General features: G+C 42.5%; 1 protein-coding gene and 1 pseudogene across 1 annotated transcript in view; one reads left to right on the plus strand and one right to left on the minus strand.

Annotated features, from left to right (window-relative positions):
* The window catches only part of GPR139 (G protein-coupled receptor 139), a 55,443-nt gene that overhangs the window by 20,134 nt on the left and 7,985 nt on the right, over window positions 1-27,324 (plus strand). The window lies entirely within an intron of this gene.
* Window positions 14,872-15,054, minus strand: LOC117345896 (annotated as a pseudogene).

Consider the following 27,324-nt stretch of genomic DNA (forward strand, 5'->3'; position numbering starts at 1 on the left):
GCACCCTGGGAAAAGAATACTTATGCACTACAAGGCAGTATACCCAGAGAGCCTAAAGCTATGTAGGAGTAGAGCAATGAAGGAATCGGGCATATATATAAGGAGCCAGAAAGTCTCTAGGCAATGCCAAATTACAAAAAATGAACTGGGATATCACAGGATAAACCAGATATGGATCAGGAACATGAATCACAGAATAAACCAAGGACAGGAACCAGATCAGCAAATCCATGAGCAATCCCTGTATAAGGTGTTGGAAAAGCAAGTATGTATCCTTCTGGCTTTCTTTACATTCAGGCCTAAACCAGATCAAACCCATTACTGGTCCAATGGAAACTTCGGGAGGTCTGCCTGTTTTACTAAGCCTCAAAGGATAACTATCTCCTGGCTGCCTCCTTGACAATGTAACTCCTATGGCAATGCAACAGGTCTCTAGCTTCATTTCCCAAGGGTCACAAGTTTTTTCTTCATCAGCCTTGGCAAAAGGTCATGAAAGATTGCTAATTTTTACATTACTCAAGGACTAAGGAGAAGTGAATTGAAACCTAAGGATGAGTGATTGGTAGTTGTAGACCAGGACAGTGGATTATCATAAGCATTGCCTCTGCTGAGTCCATCACGCCCAGCAGTCCGCCCCCGCGGTGGCCCCCCAGGTCAATGACCTGTAGTGATCTATTACTCTACTACTCTATTACTTTACAGTCTTCTGTACTGTATAGTAACCCTCTAATTGTACCCATGGATCCCCTTTTCCTTCATGAACTCGTCCAATCCCCTTTTGAACCCCAAAGTCGTACTCTGCTCTACCACCTCCTCTGGAAGCGTGAAGAAGTACTTCCTAGCATTTGTTCTGAACCTATCTCCCTTCAATTTTTTTGAGTGCTCTCTAGTTTTTGCTGCCCCTGCTAGTCCGAAGAATCTGTCCCTCTCTACCTTCACTATACCCTTCATGATCTTATGAGTTTCTATCATATCCCCTCTAAGTCTCCGCTTTTCCAGGGAAAAGAGCCCCAGCTTCTCCAGCCTCTCAGCATATGAGAGGTTTTCCATGCCCTTTATCAACAAGATGCACCACAGCAAGCATGGAAAAAATAAGTACAACAAATATCTGTAGATTATGTAAGAAAGAGGTGTAAATGGCTACTCATCTCGTAGCGGGCTGCAAAGTTCTGATGCAGAAAATTTCTACATAATAAAGTGACATCTCATCCGTTGAAAACTTTGCAAACATTGCAATATTGCTGTACTGGAAAAGTAGCAGACTCATGACCCCATGAGTATTATAGACAATAAAGAAGATACGATCAATTGGGAGGCCGCCTCGTTTCAGTCGATAAGAGTTGGATGTAAGAAAAACCAGACATAGCGGTGAAGAAGAGAAACACAAGAACTATGTTGATAAGAAGTCTCGGTGCCGAGTAATTATTCTGTGAATCGTGTGAAGACAAAGAAGATCCTCGGGTACCAACAGCTGCAGTTGGAGACCAAGAAAATATGGCAGAAAGATACAGAAATATTTCCAGTCCTTTTGGGTACTACAGGATTGATGGTTCATAGACAAAATCGCGCGAGACAACGGCGCGCCGACAACTGAGGGCAGACAACTGAGCGCAAGGTTGACGGCGCGCCGAAGAAAAGCACTATTTTAAAGGGTTCCGACGGGGGGTGTTGGTGGGGAACCCCCCCCCCCCACTTTACTTAACAGACATCGCGCTGGCGTTGTGGGGGGTTTGGGGGGTTGTAACCCCCCTCATTATACTTGAAACCGAACTTTTTGCCTGTTTTTTAGGGAAAAAGTTCAGTTTTAAGTATAATGTGGGGGGTTACAACCCCCCATACCCCCCACAACACCAGCGCAATGTCTGTTAAGTAAAGTGTGGGGGGGGTTTCCCCCCACACCCCCCGTCGGAGCACTTTAAAATAGTGCTTTTCTTCGGCGCGCTGTCAACCTTGCGCTCAGTTGTCTGCGCTCAGTTGTAGCGCCGTTGTCTCGCGCGATTTAGTCCCGTCACCGGATTGATTACAACGAGCTCACCTGACTAGATTGCCTATACGTACAGGTAACATCTTATGGACTCCAGAAAGCAGCTCTGCAGCAAGTGAGAATAATACTAGCGTGCTAGTCAGAGACTGAGATCATACGTCACATGTCCTTGCTTAGAAGTGAGGTTCATTCTAAAATACGATTATCTTTCCCCATGACCTTGGGCAAGACACTTCACAATTCATTGCCTCCAGTACAAACTCAGGACCCAATTTATTAAGCATGTTTTCAGTAAGCACACATAATGAAAGAAAACATTTAGTTTTACTGAAACACACGACCAAATTTGCATACACTAACCCAGATTAGCACGTTATTTACTACAGATCAATATTATGTCATGGGACCTATTAATTAATGCACGATAATGCTCTTTTATAAATCTAGTAATTAGGTTGCTTAGAATGTAAGCCCTCTTAGGGTAAGGAGCCACCTACTGTTTTGGAAATGTACCTTGGTTCGGGCACAGGTTTGGGAAAACCAATAATCATATACCAGTGGTCTCAAACTCGCAGCCCGGGGGCCACATGCGGCCCACCAGGTACTATTTTGAGGCCCTCAGTATGTTTATCATAATCACAAAAGTAAAATGGAACGGTTTCTTGATCATATGTCTCTTTAGCTATAAATTACAATATTATTATTATTAAGACTTAGCCAAAAGGAAAGATTTATAAACTATAAAGAGTTTTACCTCATGCAAAATTGCCATTTCTTTAATAAGACATTAACTATTTTTTCTGAGGCCCTCCAAGTACCTACAAATCCAAAATGTGGCCCTGCAAAGGGTTTGAGTTTGAGACCACTGGCTTAACTGTAACCATGACATTCTGTTTGTCTTTGGGAAGCAGAGCTGAGATGGTGATGTCATAATGCCTCATTCCACCAATAAGAGCCAACCTCATCAGCGATGTCACAATGGCTTGATTGTCCTGTTCTCCCCTCTGGCCTCCAACCCAGCCAGCAGATTAACCGTTCCCCTTAACTCAGTGGTCTCAAACTCTTTAATAAGACATTAACTATTTTTTTCTGAGGCCCTCCAAGTACCTTCAAATGCAAAATGTGGCCCTGCAAAGGGTTTGAGTTTGAGACCACTGTCATATACCAGATTAAATCCAACTCCAGAACCAATACGGTTACTACACCTTTGTCTCTGGGCTCTGTCAAAAGGTAATATATTATCAGAACACAGGAGATTATTAATAATAATAATAATTTTATTCTTATATACCGCCATGCCCATCGAGTTCTAGGCAGTTCACAACAATTACATTAGGATCCGCATTGACATGCCGATTTACAAAAAGTGTATTGGATTTACAACACCTTCCGCCGAACATGGCTGAAGAAGCGGAGGAGGGAAGGAGAGAAGGAGGAAAGCGGTCAATAGAGGGGGGGGCAGGGCCGAACGAGCGGATTTACAACAACTTTAGCCGAGCTTGGCTGATGAGGAAGGAGGCAGAAGTCAGCGATCAGTAAAGGGGGGGGAAAAGGGTCGAACGTGTGGCCGGGTGATTCCGGGGAGGGGGCTTGTTTGTTGAATAGATAAGTTTTGAGTGTTTTTCTGAAGTCGAGGTAAGTGGGAGCCTCAAGAATCATTTGGGCGATCCATGGGTTCATCTTGGCTGCTTGGAAGGCGAAGGTTTTGTCTAGGAATCTTTTAAGATGACAGAGCTTTAGCGAGGGGTAGGCGAACAGTTGAATTCTGCGGGATTTCCTGTTGGTGCAGTAAAGGTTAAAGAGGGGGTTGATGTATCTTGGCGAGAGACCATTTACCGATTTGTAGCAGAAGCATGCAAATTTGAAGAGCACTCTGGCTCAAAAGGTAGCCAGTGTAGTTGGTGGTAGAAAGGGGTGATATGTTCCCATTTCTTTAGGCCGTAGATGAGGCGAACGGCGGTGTTTTAGATCATTTTTAGTCTTCTGGTAGTTTTCTTCGTGGAGTTCAGGTAAATAATATTACAGTAGTCTAGAATGCTGAGAATGGAGGATTGCACTAGAAGGCGGAACGAGGAGTCATTGAAGTATTTTTTGATAGTGCAGAGTTTCCAGAGTACCGCGAAGCATTTCCTGACGCTGAGATCGGTGTGAGTTTCTAAGGATAAATGTCTGTCCAGCGTAACACCCAGGATTTTTACTGTGTTTTCAAGGGGGAAAGGCCTTCCTTTCAGTAGGATTGTGGTGTCCTTGATTTTGTCGTTGGGGGAGGCCAGAAAAAATTTTGTTTTGTCGGAATTTAGTTTCAGCCTGAATGCTAGCATCCAGAGCTCAATCTGGTTGAGTATGTTTGTAATGTAATCGAGTGTTTCAGGTGTGAGGCTGGTAAAAGGGATAGCTAATGTGATATCATCAGCATAGATGAAAAATTTGATCTTGAGGGTGTGTAGAAGGTTACCTAGGGAGGCTAGGTAGATATTGAACAGGGTGGGGGATAGAGGGGAGCCCTGCGGTACACCGCAGGTGTTTTCCCAGCTGTATGAGAAAGCGTTGTTCTGGTGTACTTTGTAGGATCTGTTTTTTAGGAACCCCTGAAACCAATTGAGGACCTGATCAGAGATGCCAATGTGTGACAGACATTCAAGGAGAATGGTGTGGTCGACCAGGTCGAAGGCACTGCTTAGGTCTAGTTGTATAATCAGTGCACTAGAGCCCTGACTAAAGAGTGTGTGGAGATGGTCAAGAAGGGTGGCTAAGATGGTTTCGGTGCTGTGTTCTGTGCGAAAGCCAGATTGATAGTCGCTTAGGATGTTGAATTTTTCTAGGTATGTGGAGAGTTCTACTTTTACTGCCCCTTCTGCTATTTTGGTGAATAGGGGGATGCTTGCTATCGGTCTGTAGTTGGAAGGGGTGTTTGGCGATTCTTTTGCGTTTTTTAAGATGGGGGTAATCATGATATGACCTTGCTCTGGTGGAAAGATTCCTGTGGATAGTAGGAAGTTAACCCATGTCATCATGTTTGCTTTGAAGTGGCTCGGGGCTGCTTTCATGATGTTTGGTGGGCATGTGTCCAATTTGCAGAAGGAGTGGTTGTATTTATTATAGTAGGTGTTAAAGGTTTTCCAGTCGATTGTTGAGAATTGTTTCCAGCTAAGGTTTGTTCTGGATCCTGGGTCTGGTTTAATTATACCCGGTTCTAAGTTAGGTGTATTAGAGTCAGGGAGGATGGGGAACTGTTCGAGGGAATTGGTCCTGGTCGGTAAAGTTGATCTTAATCTTTGGATCTTGTTGTTGAAGAAGTCTGCAAGGGAGTTGGCAGTAAGAGTGGATTCTTCATAGATATTTGTGAAGGTATCAATGCTGTAAAGGTCGTTGACCAATTTAAATAGGTTACTGCTGTTGGTCTTAATGTTACCTATTTTGTGAGAGTAAAAAATTTTTCTTTTTTCGTTTATGAGGTTTTTGTACTTTTTTAGTTTATGTCTCCAGGTTAGTCTGTGTTCTTGGGTTCCTGATTTCTGCCATGCTCTTTCTGCTTTTCTGAGCGTGGCAGAAATCAGGAACCCAAGAACACAGACTAACCTGGAGACATAAACTAAAAAAGTACAAAAACCTCATAAATGAGGATATGAGATTCAGAGTTACTTTAAGAAACAGTGCATGAGTAAGGATTCATATATCGAGAGGGTTAACTGTTCTCTACCAGTCTATGATCCTGTTTCAATAGAGACATTTTCTTCAAGAAGCAGCTCAGTCTGGTGTCTCTCATCATTAGGGTCGCTTTGTTTTATGCCTTTCTCTTGTACATTTCTGATTGCATCCTCTTCATGCCTAAATATCTGGGAAGCACATTTTAAATTTCTGTTGTCATTTGGCAGTGTTGGGTGGGAGCTATTTTCAAACTGAAGCACCAAAGGTCAACAGGAAAAAGGAGGTATTGATGCCCCTATGTAAGACTTTGGTGAGACCTCATTTAGAATATTGTATACAATTCTGGAGGCCGCACCTTCAAAAAGATATAAAAAGAATGGAGTTGGTCCAGAGGAAGGCTACTAAAATGGTGCGTGGTCTTCGTCATAAGGTGTATGAGGACAGATTTAAAGATCTCAATCTGTATACTTTGGAGGCAAGGTGGGAGAGGGGAGATATGATAGAGATGTTTAAATACCTACATGATGTAAATGCGCATGAGTCGAGTCTCTTTCAATGGTCAGACCACACTTAGAATACTGTGTCCAACACTGGTCTCCATACCTTAAGAAGGATAAAATTCTTTTGGAGAGGGTGTAGAGGCGAGCCACGAAACTAGTCAAAGGCATGGAGAATTTAAGCTACAAGGAACGCCTCGGAAAACTGGGACTGTTCACACTCGAAAAGAGAAGACTGCGTGGGGATCTGATAGAGACTTTTACAATATTAAAGGGATTTGATCAAATTGACCAGGAAGCAGCATTACTGACATTTTCAGATGTGACGCGGACAAGAGGTCATAGCCTAAAACTGAATGGCAGCAGGTTCAGGACAAATGTCAGGAAGTTCTGTTTCACACAAAGAGTGGTGGGCGCTTGGAATGCTCTCCCGGAGGAGGTGGTGGCAGAAAATACTGTGCTGGGTTTCAAACGCAAGTTGGATGCACACCTTCTTGCAGATCATATTGAGGGATACGGGAAATCCGGGTCTCCAAAAAGGAGCACCTAAATGGGCCTCCGCGTGTGCGGATCGCCGGACTAGATGGACCATGGTCTGATCCGGTGAAGGCGTTTCTTATGTTCTTATTTGAAAGGAAGCTCTGGAATGAGAGGGCATAGGGTGAAGTTAAGAGTAATCTAAGGAAATACATTTTTAGAGAACATGGAACAGTCTCCCGGAAGAGATGGTGGAGTCAGAGACCATGTCTGAATTCAAGAAAGCCTGGTATAGCATGTGGGATCTCATAGAGAGAGGAAGAGATAATGGTTACTGCGGACGGGCAGCTCTATGACCTCACAATCCAGGTGTAAAGAGCCTTAGCCTATAGGAAGAGGAGATGCAAATGTTAAGAGCCTTAGCCAATAGGAAGAGGAGGAGATAATGGTTACTGCAGATGGGCAGACTAGATGGACCATTTGGCCTTTATCTGCCATCATATTTCTATGTTTCTATCTTTTCTCACTTCTTGAACAAGGCCTCCTAGGCCTGCAGCAGTGGTAAGCTAATTGCCAGAAATCAATATGTAACATCGTAAATCGCAGCAGATAAAGAAAGACCCAAATGGTCCTTCCAGTCTGCCCTATAATTAGGTGCTTTACAGTTTCACAATTAAATTTTCTTTTTTCTTTGTTATTTCTGGGCCATAGACCTTAGGCGTCCACCCGGTACTGTCCATAGGTTCCATCTACTGGAGTTATCATTGAAGCTTGCTCCAGCCTGTCCAAACCATCTCCTTTGTGGGATTTAGCCCATGAAAGTTTGTGCATTCATATTCATCCCACACTTTTTAGAATTCCATCACAGTTTTCCTCTCCACTACCTCCCTCGGGAGAACATTCTAGGCATCCACCACCCTCTCCATGAAAAATAATTTCCTAGCATTACTCTTAAGTCTACTACCCCTCAATCTCAATTTATGTTCTCTAGTTTTACCAATTTCACTTTTAAAAAAACACATTCCATGATAGGGAAGATGTCAGTATAAAGATCCATCTATCCTAAAAACTAATTTTGTAGGGTCAAGATTCAGCCAGCAGTGGTTGGCATTTTACCAGCAACCTGAAAAGAAACAGAAATGCTGTACAGGTTGGGGTTGGAAGGGAGGGAGAGAGACTGCACGGGATGGGGGTGAGAAGGGAGGGAAAGAGAGAGTCTGCATGGGCTAGGGTGGGGGGTAATAAGGGAGAAAAACAGAGAGGCTACTTCACAGACTTGGTGGGAAGGGAGGAAACAAGAGATGCCCGCCCAAATTTGACTATCTGGCTACACCACTGCTTCAAGATCAGCATAGTCTCCATCACTTCATATAGAAGTCTAATTTGCACTGCACAGGAATTTCCATGGCCCCTCTTCTTGATAAGAACTGCCTTCCTGCTCTCTCACCTGAGTGGCCTCCCATTGACTGAATTCTACTCATAGTCTTGGTGATTCTAGACCAGGGGTGGGTCAAAGTCCCTCCTCGAGGGCCGCAATCCAGTCGGGTTATCAGGATTTCCCCAATGAATATGCATGAGATCTATTTGAATGCACTGTTTTCATTGTATGCTAATAGATCTCATGCATATTCATTGGGGAAATCCTGAAAACCCAACTGGATTGCGGCCCTCGAGGAGGGACTTTGACATCCCTGCGCTAGACCCTTCTTGAATGGGATTGGTCATTGGAACCGGAAACATTATATTGATTTGCTTTTTTTTGCCAGCGATAGTAGAAGCAGGCAAGGAAGGCTTAGTCATAGGGAACATAGAATTGAAGAATTGCAGATAGAGGTTGAACATTTTTAAGACACTTTAGCTATCCTTCTGGCTTCCAAAACTTAATGCTGAAATCTGCATAGTTCTGCCAAAATCCATACTGATTTCTGAGCACATCTGACAGGGCCTCCCTAAAAACATTTGAGTCCTAGGCACGAACGTAGTTTGTCAATGCCTTAATCTGGGCCTAATCAGGGAAATTAATCTAAAAATATTTCAGTTTTAAAGATCTTATATAAAACTTCAATGTGCTATTAGGTTTACAGGAAGGAAAGCCATTTTGATTACTAGTGATCTAGTATGTGCTATCGTAGGCAGCGGGTGGACCGCCCTGGACGCCATCTTCGCACGGGTCGCTGGTGCCTCTCCTCTTTAAATGTTCGCTGGCGTGAGCAGCACGCGTGATGTCATCGCGTCAGCGTCTGTGCATGCGCGAAGGCCCTCCGATGGGCCCTGAGCCGCTAGTGGGGCGTGCCAGCAGGGAAGACGCACAGAGAGAAGGAGAGGTGCTGGCACCGGATGATTGCCTACATGATGTGCCTCTCGCCGTGCGATGCACGTGCTGTAGGCAGTGAGCCAGCGCTGGTGCCACTTCTCGTCCCCAGCATCTCGTGGCACACCTGAAATCTCAGGAGGCAAGCCAGCGTGCCACAGCACACAGTGTGCGATACACTGATTTATAGACTCTGAACCTATCCGAGCATTTTCAGCAGCACTGTCTGGTTAAGTGCCACATAACATGCCCGGTTAGGCCCAGACACGCGATTTAAATGGCCAGATGTCATTTCTGGCAGTTTCAATTGCTCTGAATAGTGACCCCCTGCACGACTAGACGAAAAACAAGACATGATTGGGAGAGTTAATATACAAACAAAAGACACACTGGAATAGCTCATTTTAGACTCAGGACCACACTCAGGTGGCAGCATTCGCTTTCATGGATTTATGAAACCCATAGTCCAGATACTGTACAGCTCAGAAATTTGGGTTGATGGGTTTTTATCAGTTGGACAGAGCTCTGATTTGTTTGGCAAACATCTCAGTTTAAAGGTCGACTAGTAATTAAGTTATTCCATATTGTTTGTACCACAGACTAATCACTTTTTTGTCATTTGATATCATAGTAATGAATTGGCCTCGATTGATATGCTTTATGTAGCTGCAGGATGCAGAGCCAGACAAATGTTAAATTAATTGCTGGCTGGGTTAACTATATGGAATATAAAGCTACTTAGCTGCATTTTCTGTGGGATTCATACAATTTAAATGTGAAAACTATGGTTTTCCTTCACTGTGAGAATTTTTTCTAGATCTTTCTTGTTGCACATTACGTCCGGGAGTGGTGAAAACAGAAAATTAATCCCTGACCATGAAATGACTTGCTTTGCCAAAACTGAAACACCCTGAGGGTTACATCCTTTCAGTACATTTTAAGTATTTCAGATAAATAATATTAAATTAGTTTAAAGAGCGATCTAGGTTCATATTTTCTGAAGTCTATGCAGAGGGTAAAGACCATTACAGTCTCATCACAGTTCAGAAATTGTCAGTGGTTATGTCTTTTGGCTACATCGAGAATTAAAACCTTAAGTATCTGAACCAATCACAGTATCTCAGTCTTTGAATGTGAGCATGCATGCTGTACAAAAAGCCCAGACCCACTTCTAGGCAGTGAGCTGTGCTGTCTGGAAATGTACATTTATTAGATAAGGTTTTTTAAATGTTTATATCAAAATAATCTCTTCATTAGTCTTCTTCAACCTGCACTTTATCCAACCCTTCTCTGGCAGCATTACATTCTTTCCTAGGGTTGCCAAATGGGCTCCAGATTTCCCAACAGGGTTAATCCAGTCCTGTGTTTGCCCTAGTGTATGCAGGGATTTGTAGTCTTGTTTTTCTTAGGAATGCATTTGGGAAATTAGAGCTACATCATTAATCCAGTGGTTTCCAAATCTGTTCTGGGGGACGCCCCAGCCAATTGGATTTTCAGGGTATCCACCATGAATATTTATGAGGTAAATTTGCATGCGACAAAAGAAGTGCATGCAAATGTATCTCATGAATCTTTATTACAGATAGATATCCCACAAACCCAACTAGCTGGGTCTCCCCCAGGACAGGTTTGTGAACCTCTACATTAATCAAGTTGAAACGATGGTTTTGATCAGGAGGAAGCAGATCTCATCCTCCAGTGCCATAAAAATGGTCAGATTTTCATAACTATAGTGAGTACACATAGATGTATAATCAGGCAATACCAACTATATTTGGAAATGCATCTCATACATATTCACTGTTTCATACACCATGAAGAGCTATATATCTATTATGTCTCATATAATCACAATTTTAATCAGTCAAAATTTATTTCTTACTTAACATTCCATGTAAACCACAATCATTTACCTAATTCATATAACTTAAATACCCTAACCACCCAATAAAAGTTTGGCCTTTGTATAGAGATCCTGGTTTGGAATTTTCTCAATGATGAGAGGCTTACATACAAAGTATTATGATTGATAAGAACATAATATCTAATTGAATCCTGGAACAACTCATAGCCCCTGACCACGCCGATGGGCGAAACACGGACTTGTGTTGCATAATGGTACAATTTTGAAGAGATGATGCATGGAGTATGAAGAAAACTTCTAGTGGATAAACAAACCGAGCTAAAAGAAAAAAGTTTGCACAGTATTTGAAGATTATGAAGTTCAACATACGGACAATAACATAAGTTTGATATGAACTTTTATTGGGTGGGAAGGGTAGTTAGATATATTTATTAGATCTATTTAAGTTATATGAATTAGGTAAATGATTGTGGTTTACATGGAATTTTAAGTAAGAAATAAATTTTGACTGATTAAAATTGTGATTATATGAGACATAATAGATATATAGCTCTTCATGGTGTATGAAATAATGTTTTAATATATGAGAGCTATTGAATAGGAATTATAAATCCCGTTTTTGTAATAAGTGGTAATACCATATTCACTGAGAATATCTTGACAAACTGGCCATCTTCCAGTACTTGAATATCGGTTTAGGTCAGTTGTTCTCAACCAGAGAATGACACGGTAACAAAATTCAACACCGTTCCAGTCCCTGTAGATAACCGTGGGAAACCAACCCGTGTCATTCTTCAGTGTCTATCTCAACCTCAGTCCTTCTATACCAGAATTCTTCAGTGGAAGGCTTGAGGGTCAGTGACTGTGCCCATTCAGATTCAGATTCTTCTTTCTCTCCTTAAAGAATGACACCAGGAGACACAGAAAGAGTGATTGATCATTGGAACGAGCTTCCAGTACAGGTGATCGAGGCCAACAGCGTGCCAGATTTTAAGAATAAATGGGATGCCTATGTGGGATCTTTACGAGGGTTGAGTTAAGAAACAGGGTCATTAGGTGTGTGATCTCTGGAAGAGTAGACTTAGGGAGGTGGGTCAGTAGAGTGGGCAGACTTGATGGGCTATGGCCCTTTTCTGTCGTCATCTTCTATGTTTCTATGACATGGACATGGCTTCCCACACTTATCACAGGGATGGGAACGATGATGAATTTTGTCATAGCGTCATTCTCTATTCTCAACCTTTCTTCTGTTGCGATACATCTGATAGACAATGTTCATGTATATGACACACCGAACACTAAAATGTACAGCTGAGCAAAATGTGTCTAAATATTTCATTGTTTAACTTACGTGAATTTGCCTATTCCATATCAAAAAGCTGTGTACAACTTGTCATCAGCGCTAACAGAGGGTCATCTCTTGTAACACATGACCTTTGTGACCCATCATGCCTCTGACCCATGACCCGCAGTACAATTTCCCAGCTCCAGATGCAGCGTCAGTGAATAAGGCTACAACTGAGATGATCTACGGCAGTGTATTGCAAATTGTGTACCGTGGCACACTAGTGTGCCGCACGAGATTTCAGGTGTGCCGCGAGATGCCAGGGAGGAGGAGAGGCGCCAATGCCGACTGACTGCCTACAGGACGTGCCTCTCACAGTGAGAGGCACGTCCTGTATGCAGTCAGCTGTTGCCAGCACCCTCTCCTCCTCCCTGGCATCTCTCCTCCTTTACACGACTCTTCTTTTTTGGTCCCCCCCACCAACCCAACTGGCAGCTCAGGGCCCCATTTGGAGGGCCTCCTCGCACATGCGCATGGCATCATCACATCAACGTCTGCACACTTCTGGGTGCCCTCGAGCTGCAGCCACCAGTTTCGCGTGCCAGACACTGGTTTACAGTCATTCTTATACATCTTGACAGATAGTTCACTACTCATATGCAGCTAACATTAGAATGCCAATCAAGAATGTGACATCACAATGATTGTGTGCCCATCATAACATGTAAACGTAGAATTAAACTTAATTGATCAATCAGTCATCCTAGAGAGGCCTAAATAATCATTAAAGAGGCCTAAATAATTCTGCAGCTTTTTTCATATTACATTACACTGAAATCGAAAGAAAAAACTTATTATATTCATAGAAACATGATGGCAGATAAAGGCTAAATTGCCCATCTAGCCTGCCCATCCACAGCATCCACTATCTCCTCCTCTTCCTATTGGCTAAAGCTCTTTACACCTGCATTGTGATGTCATAGAACTTTATGGATATAGAAACATAGAAACATGATGGCAAAAGGCCAAATGGCCCATCCAGTCTGCCCATCCACAGCATCCACTATCTCCTCCTCTCCCTATTGGCTAAGGCTCTTTACACCTGCATTGTGATGTCATAGAAGAGTCATGTAGAGGAGGAGAGACACCAGGGAGGAGGAGAGGGTGACGCCAGAGGGTGGTGGTTAATGGAAGTCGCTCGGAGGAAGGAAAGGTGAGTAGTGGAGTATCTCAGGGTTCGGTGCTGGGGCCGATCCTGTTCAATATGTTTGTGAGTGACATTGCTGAAGGGTTAGAAGGAAAAGTGTGCCTTTTTGCAGATGATACCAAGATTTGTAACAGAGTAGACACCGAAGAGGGAGTGGAAAATATGAAAAAGGATCTGCAAAAGTTCGAGGAATGGTCTAATGCCTGGCAACTAAAATTTAATGCAAAGAAATGCAGAGTAATGCATTTGGGGATTAATAATAGGAAGGAACTGTATATGCTGGGAGGAGAGAAGCTGATTTGCACGGACGGGGAGAGGGACCTTGTGGTGATAGTGTCCGAAGATCTAAAGGCGAAAAAACAAGGCAGTGGCTGCTGCCAGAAGGATGCTGGGCTGTATAAAGAGAGGCGTAGCCAGTAGAAGGAAGAAGGTGTTGATGCCCTTGTACAGGTCATTGGTAAGGCCCCACTTGGAGTATTGTATTCAGTTTTGGAGACCGTATCTGGCAAAGGACGTAAGAAGACTTGAGGCGGTCCAGAGGAGTGCGACGAAAATGATAGGAGGCTTGCGCCAGAAGACGTATGAGGAGAGACTGGAAGCCCTGAATATGTATACCCTAGAGGAAAGGAGAGACAGGGGAGATAGGATTCAGACGTTCAAATACTTGAAGGGTATAACGTAGAACAAAATCTTTTCCAGAGAAAGGAAAATGGTAAAACCAGAGGACATAATTTGAGGTTGAGGGGTGGTAGATTCAAGGCAATATTAGGAAATTCTACTTTACGGAGAGGGTGGTGGATGCCTGGAATGCGCTCCTGAGAGAGTTGGTGGAGAGGAAAACTGTGACTGAGTTCAAAGAAGTGTGGGATGAACACAGAGGATCCAGAATCAGAAAATAATATTAAATATTGAACTAAGGCCAGTACTGGGCAGACTTGCACGGTCTGTGTCTGTATATGGCCATTTGGTGGAGGATGGGCTGGGGAGGGCTTCAATGGCTGGGAGGGTGCAGATGGGCTGGAGTAGGTTTTAAAGGAGATTTCAGCAGTAGGAACCCAAGCACAGTACCGAGTAGAGCTTTGGATTCTTGCCCAGAAATAGCTAAGAAGAAAAAATTACAAAATTTAAACTGAATCAGGTTGGGCAGACTGGATGGACCATTCAGGTCTTTATCTGCCGTCATCTACTATGTTACTATGTTAGGGTGCTGGCAACTATGTTAGCCCTTATTTGCCATCATATTACTATGATGGCAGCACCCTAACATAGTTGCCAGCACCCTAACATAGTAACATAGTAGATGACGGCAGATAAAGACCTGAATGGTCCATTCAGTCTGCCCATCTGTAGTAACCATTATCTCTTTCTCTCTCCGAAAGATCCTGTTCCAGGCACTTTTGAATTCACATACAGTCTCTATCTCCATCACCTCTTCCGAGAGACTGTTCCACGCATCTACCACCCTTTCTGTAAAAAAATATTTCCTTAGATTACTCCGGAGCCTATCACCTCTTAACTTCATCCTATGCCCTCTCATTCCAGGGCTTCCTTCAATATCATATTAAATTTTCAAACTGCTACTGATAAACTATATCGTGGGTCATGGATATTGACCCATGACCCAAATGACCCATCCAATTATTGTTGACCCCATTTGATCCTTGACCCATGGTCAGCTCTGCTTGTCATACAACAAAACAAATACTGTGAAAGTTTTCAATTAGCAATAATCGCGCCTCGGATTAACCTCATTGGCTACGATACTGCCACTGCGCAAAGCTATATTTAAATTCTGGTGTCATCTCAGTAACAGCAACACCAAATCCCTTCACTAAGGGGTACTATGAAGCAACACAAAAACTTGCAAATAAGCTACTCAGAAACTATAAAGCAAATAGAATCTATAAGCAATAGATCTACAACATTTTCAGTTGATGCTGGAGGTAGCAGTCGTTATTGGGAATAGTGCGGAAGCAGAAATAGGGACTAGTTATGGGGATTTCAAGAACTTGACTCTCAAAATAGCTAGACTTCCCAACTTCAGGGCACTGATTGATGGTTGTAAAGGAAACACAGGTTTTCTGTCTACAAGGGTCTCAAAGTCCCTCCTTGAGGGCCGCAATCCAGTCGGGTTTTCAGGATTTCCCCAGTGAATATGTATGAGATCTATGTGCATGCACTGCTTTCAATCCATATTCATTGGGGAAATCCTGAAAACCTGACTGGATTGCGGCCCTCAAGGAGGGACTTTGAGATCCCTAGTCTACACAATATTTTTTTTTTGTGACACACCTCTCACCTCATGGGGACATACCATTGAGAACCACTGATTTAGGCAAATCAACCTATAGACCTTGGAAGCAGGTTTAGGGCAGGGGTCCCCACAGCCAGTCAGGTTTTCAGGGTATCCCAAATGAATATTCATAAGTAAAATTTGCATCTGCTGAGTCTCCAATGCATACAGGTTTATCTCATGTAAATTAAAATGTGGTACCCTGAAAACCTGACTTGACTGTGGGGACCCCAGTACAAGTTTGGGAATCTCTTGCTTGCTCATATAAATAAAGTGGTAAAATATCCAGATTAATAAAAATAAAAAAAAAAGTCCTAATCTAATATTATTTTTATATACTGTTATTATCCCCAAAACTGTGTCCAAAATAGTTTGCAACAATTATCTCAATAACAACTGCAAATCTAAATGACAACAATGGTTATGACTCAATTAATAAAATCAAATTTTTTAAAAAATCTCTGAAATAATCCAGGTTTTAAGACTCTTTTGAAATAGTTCATATGAAGAATTTGACTTAACTGCTAAAGGAAGACTGTTCCATACTAATACAGCTTGATAAACAACAAATAGAGTCAAATATGCCCTTATATTTTATTCCTCTAACTCAGGGTTAGGCAATTCCAGTCCTCGAGAGCCGGAGCCAGGTCAGGTTTTCAGGATATCCATAATAAATATGCATGAAATAGATTTGCATCTCAAGGAGGCAGTGCATGCAAATCCATCTCATACATATTCATGGTGGAGATCCTGAAAACCTGACCTGGCTCCAGCTCTCGAGGACCAGAATTGCCTAGCCCTGCTCTAACAGAGGGACACATCAGAGCCAAAAAATATTGTGACCTCCAGAAGAGGTTTGAACCAATTCATATCCTCTGGTGATCCATAGGCAGTTTCAGGATTAGAAAAAGGGGGTACACAGAGAGCATAACATATCATCCCCCTAATCCAGGGGTAGGGAACTCCGGTCCTCGAGAGCCGTATTCCAGTCGGGTTTTCAGGATTTCACCAATGAATATGCATTGAAAGCAGTGCATGCAAATAGATCTCATGCATATTCATTGGGGAAATCCTGAAAACCCGACTGGAATATGGATTTTCTGATAGATTTATAACAGTATTCTATTTGGACGGAGAGTGGGGGGAGAAAGGAGAGAGGGGACAGGATGTAACGTATATAAGAGGTATTTAAAGTATCCATTAACATCCCTGACAGATCATCGTGTTATTGCATCTTCTGAATGAAGAGCTCTGCCCAAGGACATTTTTCCTCATCAGGCTGAAATGATTTTGCAAGGCTGTCAGAGACTGTGAAATGTTTTGCCTGGCTTTCTTCAGCAGAAATTTTGCTTTTATAACATACCGTAAATTCTTTTTATTATTATTATTATTATCAATTCATAGCATTTTACAAAATAACATCAAGTGCATAGCCTTGAACAAAAACTAACACACAAATGTAAAGCAAAAGGGGGCTAGGGCATCATTCCATCATTCAACTTTAAACCGAGGTCCACACGATTATTTGGAGACAAGAGCAAGCTAAAGAAAATAGAGGAGATTTGAAAAATGACATAACAAATTCTGCAAGTTCTAATAACTGAAGATTTACTTTTGATGTATTAAACATGGTCTCTGTGAGATATTAACAATGTTGCAAATTACCCAAAGTGAGTTTCATTCTAGTTTGTTCACTCTTTCCAAAAATATTAGAACTCTGGGACATGCAATGAAGCTACTAAGTAGTAGATTTAAAACAAACCAGAATTCATTGTTGGAGAATGGTGAAATCAGTTAGCTTAGCAGGGTTTAAAAAAGGCATGGCTAATTTCCTAAAAGAGAAGTCCATAGGCCATTATTGAGATGGCTTGGGGAAATCCACTGCTTATTCCTAGGATAAGCAGCATAAAATCTGTTTTACTACTTGGGATCTAGCTAGGTGCTTGGGACCTGGGTTGGCCACTGTTGGAAACAGGACACTGGGCTTGATGGACCTTTGTTCTGTCCCAGTACATCAATTCTTATGTGAGCCACGTATAGCACAGTCAAGCCATTGTGACATCACTGATGAGGTTGGCTCTTAGGCATTGGTGGAATGAGGCATTATGACATCACAATCTCAGCTCTGGAATGTTGCTACAGATTTCTGCCAGGTACTGGGACCTGGATTGGCCACTGTTGAAAACAGGATACTGCCTTGATGGACTTTCGGTCTGTCCCAATATGGCAATTTTTATGTTCTTAATGTATGTTTTATGCAACACTGTTTTGAAACAATGTCAAAAGAAAGAATTTTGTTTCTGCAAATTGGCACTTAACAAAATAAAATAACACTCTTTTCAGCTACAGTGGCAAAATAACGCTCAGAATTTAGGAAGTTCGTTGGTTGAGCTGCGAACTTTTCAGCACCCCCCTTGTACTTCAGATTGAGATTACCACAGGGAGTTGGTGCCTGGCACCATTTTATGTTCAAATCTTTGTTATTGTGAACGTGAAATACAACAAGATCAAAGGAATCAACATCCAACAATACACAATTTTCAGCCCCCCACCTCCCCCACCCTACCTAACCACCAAAAAACCCCCAGTACAACCTCCTCCCTCCCCCCAGGGTCCTCCTCCAGAAAATATTCAAAAGATGACCAAAAGGTCTCCCGAATGCCAAAGGCCCATACTCTTGTGGCTCTTGGGCTACGTCAGGAGGAACCCCCCCCAAAAAAAAAAAGGGGGACAGGCAGTGACTGACCATGGGAGCAAGCACGTGGAACACTAGCAAAGCTAGGCAAGAGGATTCAAAAGGAGGCTACGGCCTCTAGGAGGTAAGGAATCCAGATGGGCTCCCCAAATCAGCAGGTAGCTGTGCCACCGTCGAGGGCAACCAATCGCCTCTCAGGCCTCCCAGGTGGCCAAAGTATGTACCAGGGATCTCCAAGTCCAATAGGAGGGAGGCTCCGAAACAGTCCAGGATTGCAAAATGCACTTATGAGCAAGGAGACATACCCTATGACACCATTGGGGACCCCCCTTGGGGAGGCCGCGGAAAGCCCCAGGGAGATCTAAAACCAAGTTCTCTACAGTACCCGAAATGGGACCCCGAAATAAGCCCTGGAGGTAATGGACGATGCACTGCCAAAAAGCTTGTATGGTCTAACAGTCCCAAAAGGAGTGAGCAAATCTTGTGTCAGGGGGACAGCAAAGACTGGGGTCACTTCTGACCAGGGATTTTCAAATTAGTTGGGGGGGGGGGGGAAAGAATCACTAAGGCTTTTGCTGACTGAACTTTCTGGGTAGGGGCATGAAATTGAGGAAACCTGGGTGGGGCTTGAATGAGGGGGAGGGGGTTCAGCTGAGACCAAATATGGGAGAGCCTTCAGGAGGAGAGTTTGTGATTGAGGAGGGTACAGGAGGGAACTCATTATGACTTTAGCCAGCCCTGTTAACAAAGCATTAAGCCTCAGCTTTGTAGCCTTAAGATTCCAAAACAGAAAAATAACAAAGCCTCCCTACTTCCTACCCCCTCTCCCAGGCTGTAAACCCTCCACCCCTTACCCGAACGAACCTTCTGGGCCTACCTGTATCCCTGATGGTCCTAGTGGGGGTGATGGTGACAGGAGTAAAGCACACTCACTTTTGTCCCTTGTGGCTGCCTCCTGAAATGGCTACTGCGACCTCTTGTGGCAACCTCTCGGTACTACACAAGTACAGTGAGCACCAACGGGAAGTTCCAGCAGATATTTTGCAAGAGGCAACCGCAATGGGCAAGAGCTTGTGGGCTTTACTCCTGCCCCCATCTCCCCCTCCCCCCCCCACACACACCTAGGACCACAGGGATAAAGCAGGCCCAGGGTGGGAAGCTACATGTATCACAGGGAGTGGGGAATCATTCTGGAAAGGGAGGAGGATTTATAGTCTTGTGGGCTGGGGGACCAGATTATATACATAACATAACGTCATGCTTCTTAACCACGTAACCATAAGTTCAACGCGGTTTACAAAAGATTATAAGTAATAAACAAATATGAAGAACAAGAAGAGTTATTTGACCAAGTATTTTGAGAAAAGATAGGTTTTCAACTGAGTTCTAAATTGTTTATAAGAAGAAGCTGTAAGCAATAACGATCGAAATTCTTTATCGTGGGAAGCTGCTTGAAATGCTAAAGTATGATAAAAAAATTTCTTGCTTTTACAACCCTGTACGGAAGGAAAAGTAAATAGGGTGTGAGATCTTCTGCTATGTTTATGCGATGCTATAGAAAATCTATTGACCATATAGAACAGAGCAGTGCCATACATAACCTTATAACAAAGACAGCCCAACTTAAACAGGACACGAGCCTCCATCGGGAGCCAATGCAACTTTTTCTAATAATCACTCTGATTAGCAGTAATGATCCAGCTGTTTCCCTGGTGGAGATTCACCCTTCCCTCCCTCCCTTCCCTCCCCTCCCTCCCTCCCCTGTGTCATTTACCCTTCTTTTCGTTTTTTCCATTTATTGTAATTGTAACTTTTCCCATCGTACCCTTTTTTCCTATTGTGTACATATGTTCAGTGTTCTTGTCTTTTTGTTTATAGTTGTGTTACATTCAGTTTGTCCATCCTTCCCTCCCCACCTCATTTAAAAATTTAAACATTTCATTGTAAACCACTTAGTGAGTGCATAGATGGCATATGAAATAAAATTGAACTTGAAGCTGAACTTGAACCCCAGAGAGAGTAGACAACACGAGAACTGATGTGTAAACTTTAGAAACATTGTCTAATGTTGACAATTTAATGTAAAGAAGTTCAGAGTGACGCACTTGGGGAGTGGAAATCCAAAGGAGCTATGTGATACAGGGCAAAAAAGCAGATATGCGTGGAGGGCCATAATCAAAAGCAACGTCTGAGTCCGATTTGGGCTAGTCGCCCAAAGACGGCACCGGTAAAATGTCCATTCTCGAAAAGTATGTCTAAACTTCTATTTTTCGAAAATCGTCTAGCTGTACGTCCGGGCTTTTGATCGTCCAGATCGCCACTATGTCTATCTTTATACAACATTCTTGACCAAAAATTCATCCAAGTCCTAATTGCCCAGAACAAGACCTTTTGGATGTGGGAGGGATCAGTATTGTGATGGACTGGCCATCCAAACATGGCAACAGAGCAGTGGGCAACCTTACTGCTGTGAACTTCACACAAAAGGGTGCCACGTAAACATCTCACCAGAACTCCCTTATAGGTTATGGTGAGCCCCCCAAAATGCACTATAACCACCTGTCTGCAACCCCAATAGCTCTTATGGCTGCAGGTGGCACCTATATGGCAGTACAGTAGGGTTTTGGGGGGTTGGTGGGCTCACATTTCCCACCATGAATGTAGTGGTTAGAGTGGCTTATGGGCCTGGGTCCTCCTCTCTATGGTTCACCAGCCCATCCCCTCAGACTACTTAAGCCACCCCTGTGCAGCTCTACTAGACTTTCCAATGCCAGGTGCTGATGTTCCAGAGGCAGGTATGTACGTTTTTATTCTGACCTTTGGGGAGGGGGGGTCAGTGAACACGGGGGGAGTGTATATGGGATTTTACTTTGTCTCTGCAGTGGTTATTTGATCACTTTCGATACCTTTTGGGCACTTATACCTGTCTTTACATCGTCTAACTCACAATGTATAAGTTTCATCTAGGCAGTCTCGTCAAACCTTTGATTATCTCTGCAGAATGACTAAGTCTAGGTTGTCCCACATCCCACCCTAACCACTCCTCCAAAAACGCCCCTTTCAGCTCTGAGCGCACAGCGGGATTCAGAGGCTTAAAATGTCCCCGGATATGTCCAAAATGTCGTTTAGATTATTGGCACTTGGACGACCTGTCTTTTCGATCGTCCAAGTGCTGACTTGGGCAGGTTTTTAGAGGTATTTAAGTTTCAATTATGCGCCCCACAGGCAAAGAGAGGAACCAGGGGGTGATAATTTGGCCACTGTGAACATTTTGAAACTTTTTGTTGTCATTTTGGAACAATTCCTAAACCTGTTTTTTGTGGTGGACACCTGAGTAACTTCACATCCCTCTTCTTAGTCACTGCTGCTTTTATCATCTGAGTTTTGGTGGAGATTTTTGTTCTTCCTTTTTTCCTTTTGTAACTTGCCAGGGTTCAAAGTCCCCATGGACCTCACCCTGTTTGTAAGGATAGATTTCATACAAAACAATATGAAGAAACTTGAAGAGACAAAATGGGAGAAACCTTTTAGTACATCTGGCACTCTTTGTGTAATCTCAGTCAAGTCTCTTTCCTTCACTGGGCCTCCATTTACTTAACCGATGAAAAAAAAACAAAAAACTGTGGATACAGATGTTCTGGAGATAATTTATTATACACTGACATATGAAAACATGAAAATTCAATTTAAAAAGTGCAATGATAAAACATATAGTGATAAAAATCCAACCGGCCCCTACACGATCCGTGTTTCGGCGAACACGCCTTCCTCAGAGGTCCAATGGTTTGCAAACTCACATATAAAGAATTGGACTGAAAACAGTCTATTGTCTTTAAACATGTGAACAAAGAACACCATTGAAGTAGCTTGTCTGCGGTGTTCTTTGCTCACATGTTTAAAGACAATAGACTGTTTTCAGTCCAGTTCTTTATATGTGAGTTTGCAAACCATTGGAGGAAGGCGTGTTCGCCGAAACACGGACCGTGTAGGGTCCGGTTGGATTTTTACCACTGTATTTTTTATCATTGTACTTTTTAAATTGAATTTTCATGTTTTTATATGTCAGTGTATAATAAATTGTCTCCAGAACATCTGTATCCACAGTTTTTTGTTTTTGTTTTCATCAGTGGATTGTTTTCACTGTGGATTATTGGGTCTTCCCATTTTTCTTTGTTGAGCAGACTAGATAAGCCATTTGGCCTTTATCTGCCATCATGTTTCTATAACCATAAAGTTCTATGACATCACAATGCAGGTGTAAAGAGCCTTAGCCTATAGGAAGAGGAGATGCAAATGTTAAGAGACTTAGCCAATAAGGAGAGAGATAATGGTTACTGCAGATGAGCATTTTTTTTGCTACTTCAGCTTGTCTGCGGTGTTCTTTGCTCACATGTTTAAAGACAATAGACTGTTTTCAGTCCAATTCTTTATATGTGAGTTTGCAAACCATTGGATCATGTAACCCAGTAGCATGATAAGCTAAGTATACAACTTATTTGAACATTTTTAAATAGAATAATCTCAAGGAAACTTCTAAAAAGAGCACGGTGGATAAAAAAGTTAAAAAGTTTTTAAAAGGTTTACTTAAATAATTGCAAAAACAGAATGTGAGCCAATGAGGAATGAAAACACCGGTATTCCCACCAATATTGAAACTACTAAGGGTGGAGGAGGTGTACCATAGGCCACATTTTGTTACATTTGAAATATATGAGAGTATGTTTAACAATTTGTAATTCTACGGAGGGGAATGCTGGATATTTTGGAGGTTGGGTAAAGTATTGGAGACAAGGATTTAAGGGCAAGTTGGATGCACATCTTCTTGAAAGCCACATTGAGGAATACGAATAACTAAGGTATTCGCCAGGGTAGGCCTGGCTGGGCCTCCGCATGTGCGGATCGCCGAACTAGATGGACCCAAGGTCTGATCCGGTGCAGGCATTTCTTATGTTCTTATGTTTTATATGATTCCCAACCATAAATGAAACAGATTTAAATAGTGCCATCTTTAGTGTGAGTTCACTTTATTTTATCAAGGACATTCTGTAAAGGCTGCAGAAAATAAGCTTCCAACTGATGATCTTATATTTGCTACTCTGAACTCCCTCCAACCTTCCCTCCTGCCACTAAACCCCCTCCTCCACTAATCCCCACCACCCTCCTTTCTTCGCTGTCGCTTCTCCAGTTTGTAAAAGAAATGGCTATAAATTTAATATTATATTTTGGGTACATGGGAGCCCTTTTTTTTTTCCTTGCGTTGGCAGCAATCCAGCCGTACCTGTTATTAACTTGAGTACAAACTGCTCAATTCTGTGACATTTGAAAACCTGCAGAAATTGTGAACAAGAATATATCTCCTCTGCATCACAGCCCAGTGCCCTCTGAGCTGACCTGACCTGACTACCTTCTTTGCAGCGGCAAAAATAAATGAAATAACCTGGTAGCTGGTTTTGAAAAAGGCTTGGACAAGTTCCTGGAGGAAAAGTCCATAAACTGCAGTGAGACAGACATGAGAGAAGCCACTGCTTGCCTTGGATCGGTGGCATGGAATGCTGCGACTATCTGGGGTTCCAGAATGCTACTATTTGGGTTTTTCAAACGTACAAGAAATTCGGATCTTCATAAATACATATCCACCCCGTACTAAACTTGTTCCCGAGAATAGGGGTTAATGGATAATCAAAAAATACTGCTTTTATTTTTAATTTGCAAACTAATGCTAACAGCTCACTCAAACTTTTTACCAACTATCAACACACCCACACTTAAACCTCTAGGAGGGTGATATATAATATATAGACCAAAGGATTCAGTTCAAAGGACCTCCTAGAAGACCATAAGAATAGCCTTACTGGGTCAGACCAATGATCCATCAAGCCCAGTAGCCCATTCTCATGGTGGTCAATCCAGGTCACTAGTACCTGGCCAAAACCCAAGGTGTAGCAACATTCCATGCTACCAATACAGGGCAAGCAGTGGCATCCCCCATGTCTTACGGTATATGTTACTTCAAGTCCACATCCTGTGTGATCACTGCTATATAATTATCTATAACAAAACCTCCTTCCCATCCCTTAAATAAATATAATTATATCACATTGATGTCCGTGCATGATCAGAGGCCCTCCAGACATGGCCTTGAGCTCAGGGGCTTTCCAAAGCCCAAACAAAACAGCTGGGTTTTGGAAATCCCTCTATCGCCAAGGGGGGGGAGGGGACAGAGAGGAGGAGAGGCGCTGGTGCCGGCAGTGACAGACTCGTATCTTACACGGCACACCCAGAATCTTGCCACGGCACACAGTTTGTGATACACTGCTATATATTAGTGATTTCTATTCCGCCATTACCTTGCGGTTCAAGGCGGATTACATCCAAACTAAAACAAAAATTACATTCAAAATTTGAAGGAATAGAATAAGCGATGACATAGAATTTTAAGGTAATATATATTGGGTAAAGAGTTACCAAAGGGAAGTGGAGGTCTTTAGGAGATAAGAATAGGGTGAATTATGGGTTTTAGATAACGTTTGGTAGATAGAAGAGTATTAGAGAGATCTAAGGGTAAATAGAGTGTTGGATATTGGGTTGGAATTGGTTGTGCTGGATAGGTTTTATGTGTTTTTTGAAGAGTATGGTTTTAATGTCTCTCCTGAAGGCTTTGTAGTCTGTAGTCGAAGATAACAGTGGTGATTTGTCTGTCCAGTTTAGCTGCTTTGGAGGCTATTAGGTTATCATAAAGTTTTTTTCGTTTGACATCTTTGGATGATGGGTGAGTGAATAGTGAGTAATAGTAATATATCACATTATATCTAAAGTATATCACAGTACGTACAGTATACAGTGAACAATTACATGAAACACATGTTCTTTCAATCAGATTCCCTGAAATTGCTTACAATTGCCCCTGACTGAGGTGTCAGCAAGAATTTCTTATGGACATGTGAGCTGCTCAATAGCTGTACAGATGCTGCATTCTAAACACATCTGTTCCCCGGTAAATGATCTATTCAAGGAGTTCTCCAATTTAATTTATCGAATGACAATACTAACAGGCATCTGACTTCTATCTGCTTCCAGCTGGCAATTATGTGTCTTTACTTAACGAAATTCTACCGTTTGTATGGGGTGAAGAATCCTGAAATGCAGATCTGATGCAAAGGTTCAGAACACCTTTTGTCTGTGAGAACAGCACCGTGCATTCAAATGTAAAAGGCTTTGCTCGTTTTATGAAAATTAAGAACGATAAGCAGCTCTGAAAAGCCCCGGGCTTCACTTGTCTTTGAAGATTTCTATGCAACGTTTGAAAGGACAATGCCACGACTTCAATACTTTCTTTCATGTTCTAATAACTGTACATAAATTGTCAGTGCTTTTTCCAGTCAGATATGCCAAATGTAATGCTAAAATCTTCTACCATTTTTTGGGATAACAATTGGGACAGTTTTGAAGTTGTGAGTGAAACTGAGGAGGAGATCCAATCTAGTGGGCCAGCAAGGTCAGGAGTGGACGTTTGTAGCCCATATTTGTTGAGAAAAATGGACAGTTTTGTTGATCCTCTCCTGACCACGTTGGTTAGCAACTAGAGTTTGGAAACTGGATACTTTTCAAATGAACTGAAAGTGACTAGGGTATTTATATACCGCTCTTCGTTATAACCTGCACCTAGGAAGTGGCATCAGAGGAAGAGCCAGTGCTGGTGCAAGCAGCAGGTTGGGGTTGCTCATGCCGGAAGAGTTAAGGAGGTATGAGGGAAGGAAAAGGGTATGCACGTGTGGCAGGAGGGGACAGGGAAAGAGCAGATGGGGGTAGTGGAGGGGCGCCACCACCCAAGGCGCCTGTCACTCTCGCTATGCCACTGGCCTGTCCCTTAATATTGAAAATGTGATAGTGCAACAGCACCCCCCACTAGCAAGACTCTGGAGGACTCCCGCTCAGCTTGGAGGGAACAGTGATTTGCTGAGCAGGCCCTCTGAAATGTCAGTCTTTCCAGTACGGTGCTAACCATTTCTGTTGCTGAGGCAAAAAAAAAAAAAAGTGGGACACACAGAGAAACACAGCCACGGTACTTTCTTTCAGGAAAGATTGGGTGATGATGGATGGAACATTTTCAAGCCATTGTAAAGAGTGATTTTTTTTTTTTTTCACAACCCAAACAATTTTGGAGAAAACATTATAGGTGCAAGTTCATCAGTTTCTGCAGAGAGCTGAAATCTTTTCGTCGCCTGGGGTGTTTTATTTCAACTGTGATTTAATGTGGATTAATGTGAGTGATAGGTTTTCCTGCGGTCAGAGCAGGGTAATTACAATGGGTGGCCTAAAGCTTTCTACCAAGGGGACATGAACCTGCGCCGTTAAACACCCTGAGTGAAGGAGAGAGGGCATCTGATGCATAGCTGAAAATTCTATATAGAAGTCAAATTAGAAATGGAAAGCAGATGCTGTAGGAACCATCTAAGCACAAAAACCGGGGTGCTCTACTGTCAAAAATCAGAGAACACAGATAAAAGCTTCAGGAATGGCCCCATTTGCAAAAGGATTTTTCCCATTTGGTAACTAGGTCTGTTTGACAATTGTTGCTCTTTTACTTGGATAACAGCACATGTAGAATTTATTTGAATTCTAAGAAGGATCTCGACAACGTATTTGTATTTATTTATGCCCCACCTTTCCCAAGGCGGGTCACAATAGAGAACATACACAAACAAAATCACATACAGTACAACAAATCGAACATGAATAAAACATAATAGTGATAATGTAAAGCCTCCTAAAATTACATAGAGGCTACCAGTGCCTCGCATCAAAAAACTATAAATCCAGGTCTCATATTTCACCTTATAAAAGAGGTACTTCTTCAACATTTTCTTAAAACTACTCAAACTTGTTTGCTGTCATAAATATCCTGGAAGCTTATTCCACTCCCGAGGACCCACACACGCAAGCAAGGAAATAACACTCCAAATGACAATCAGACTTGTCCATGCACTCATTTTCTCAGTGGTCAATTACGGATGTGAAAGCTGGACACCATGAAAACAAGACAGAAAGAAGACTGACTCATTT

The sequence above is a fragment of the Geotrypetes seraphini genome, chromosome 11 (genome assembly GCF_902459505.1).
Source record: "Geotrypetes seraphini chromosome 11, aGeoSer1.1, whole genome shotgun sequence".
NCBI lineage: Eukaryota > Metazoa > Chordata > Amphibia > Gymnophiona > Dermophiidae > Geotrypetes > Geotrypetes seraphini.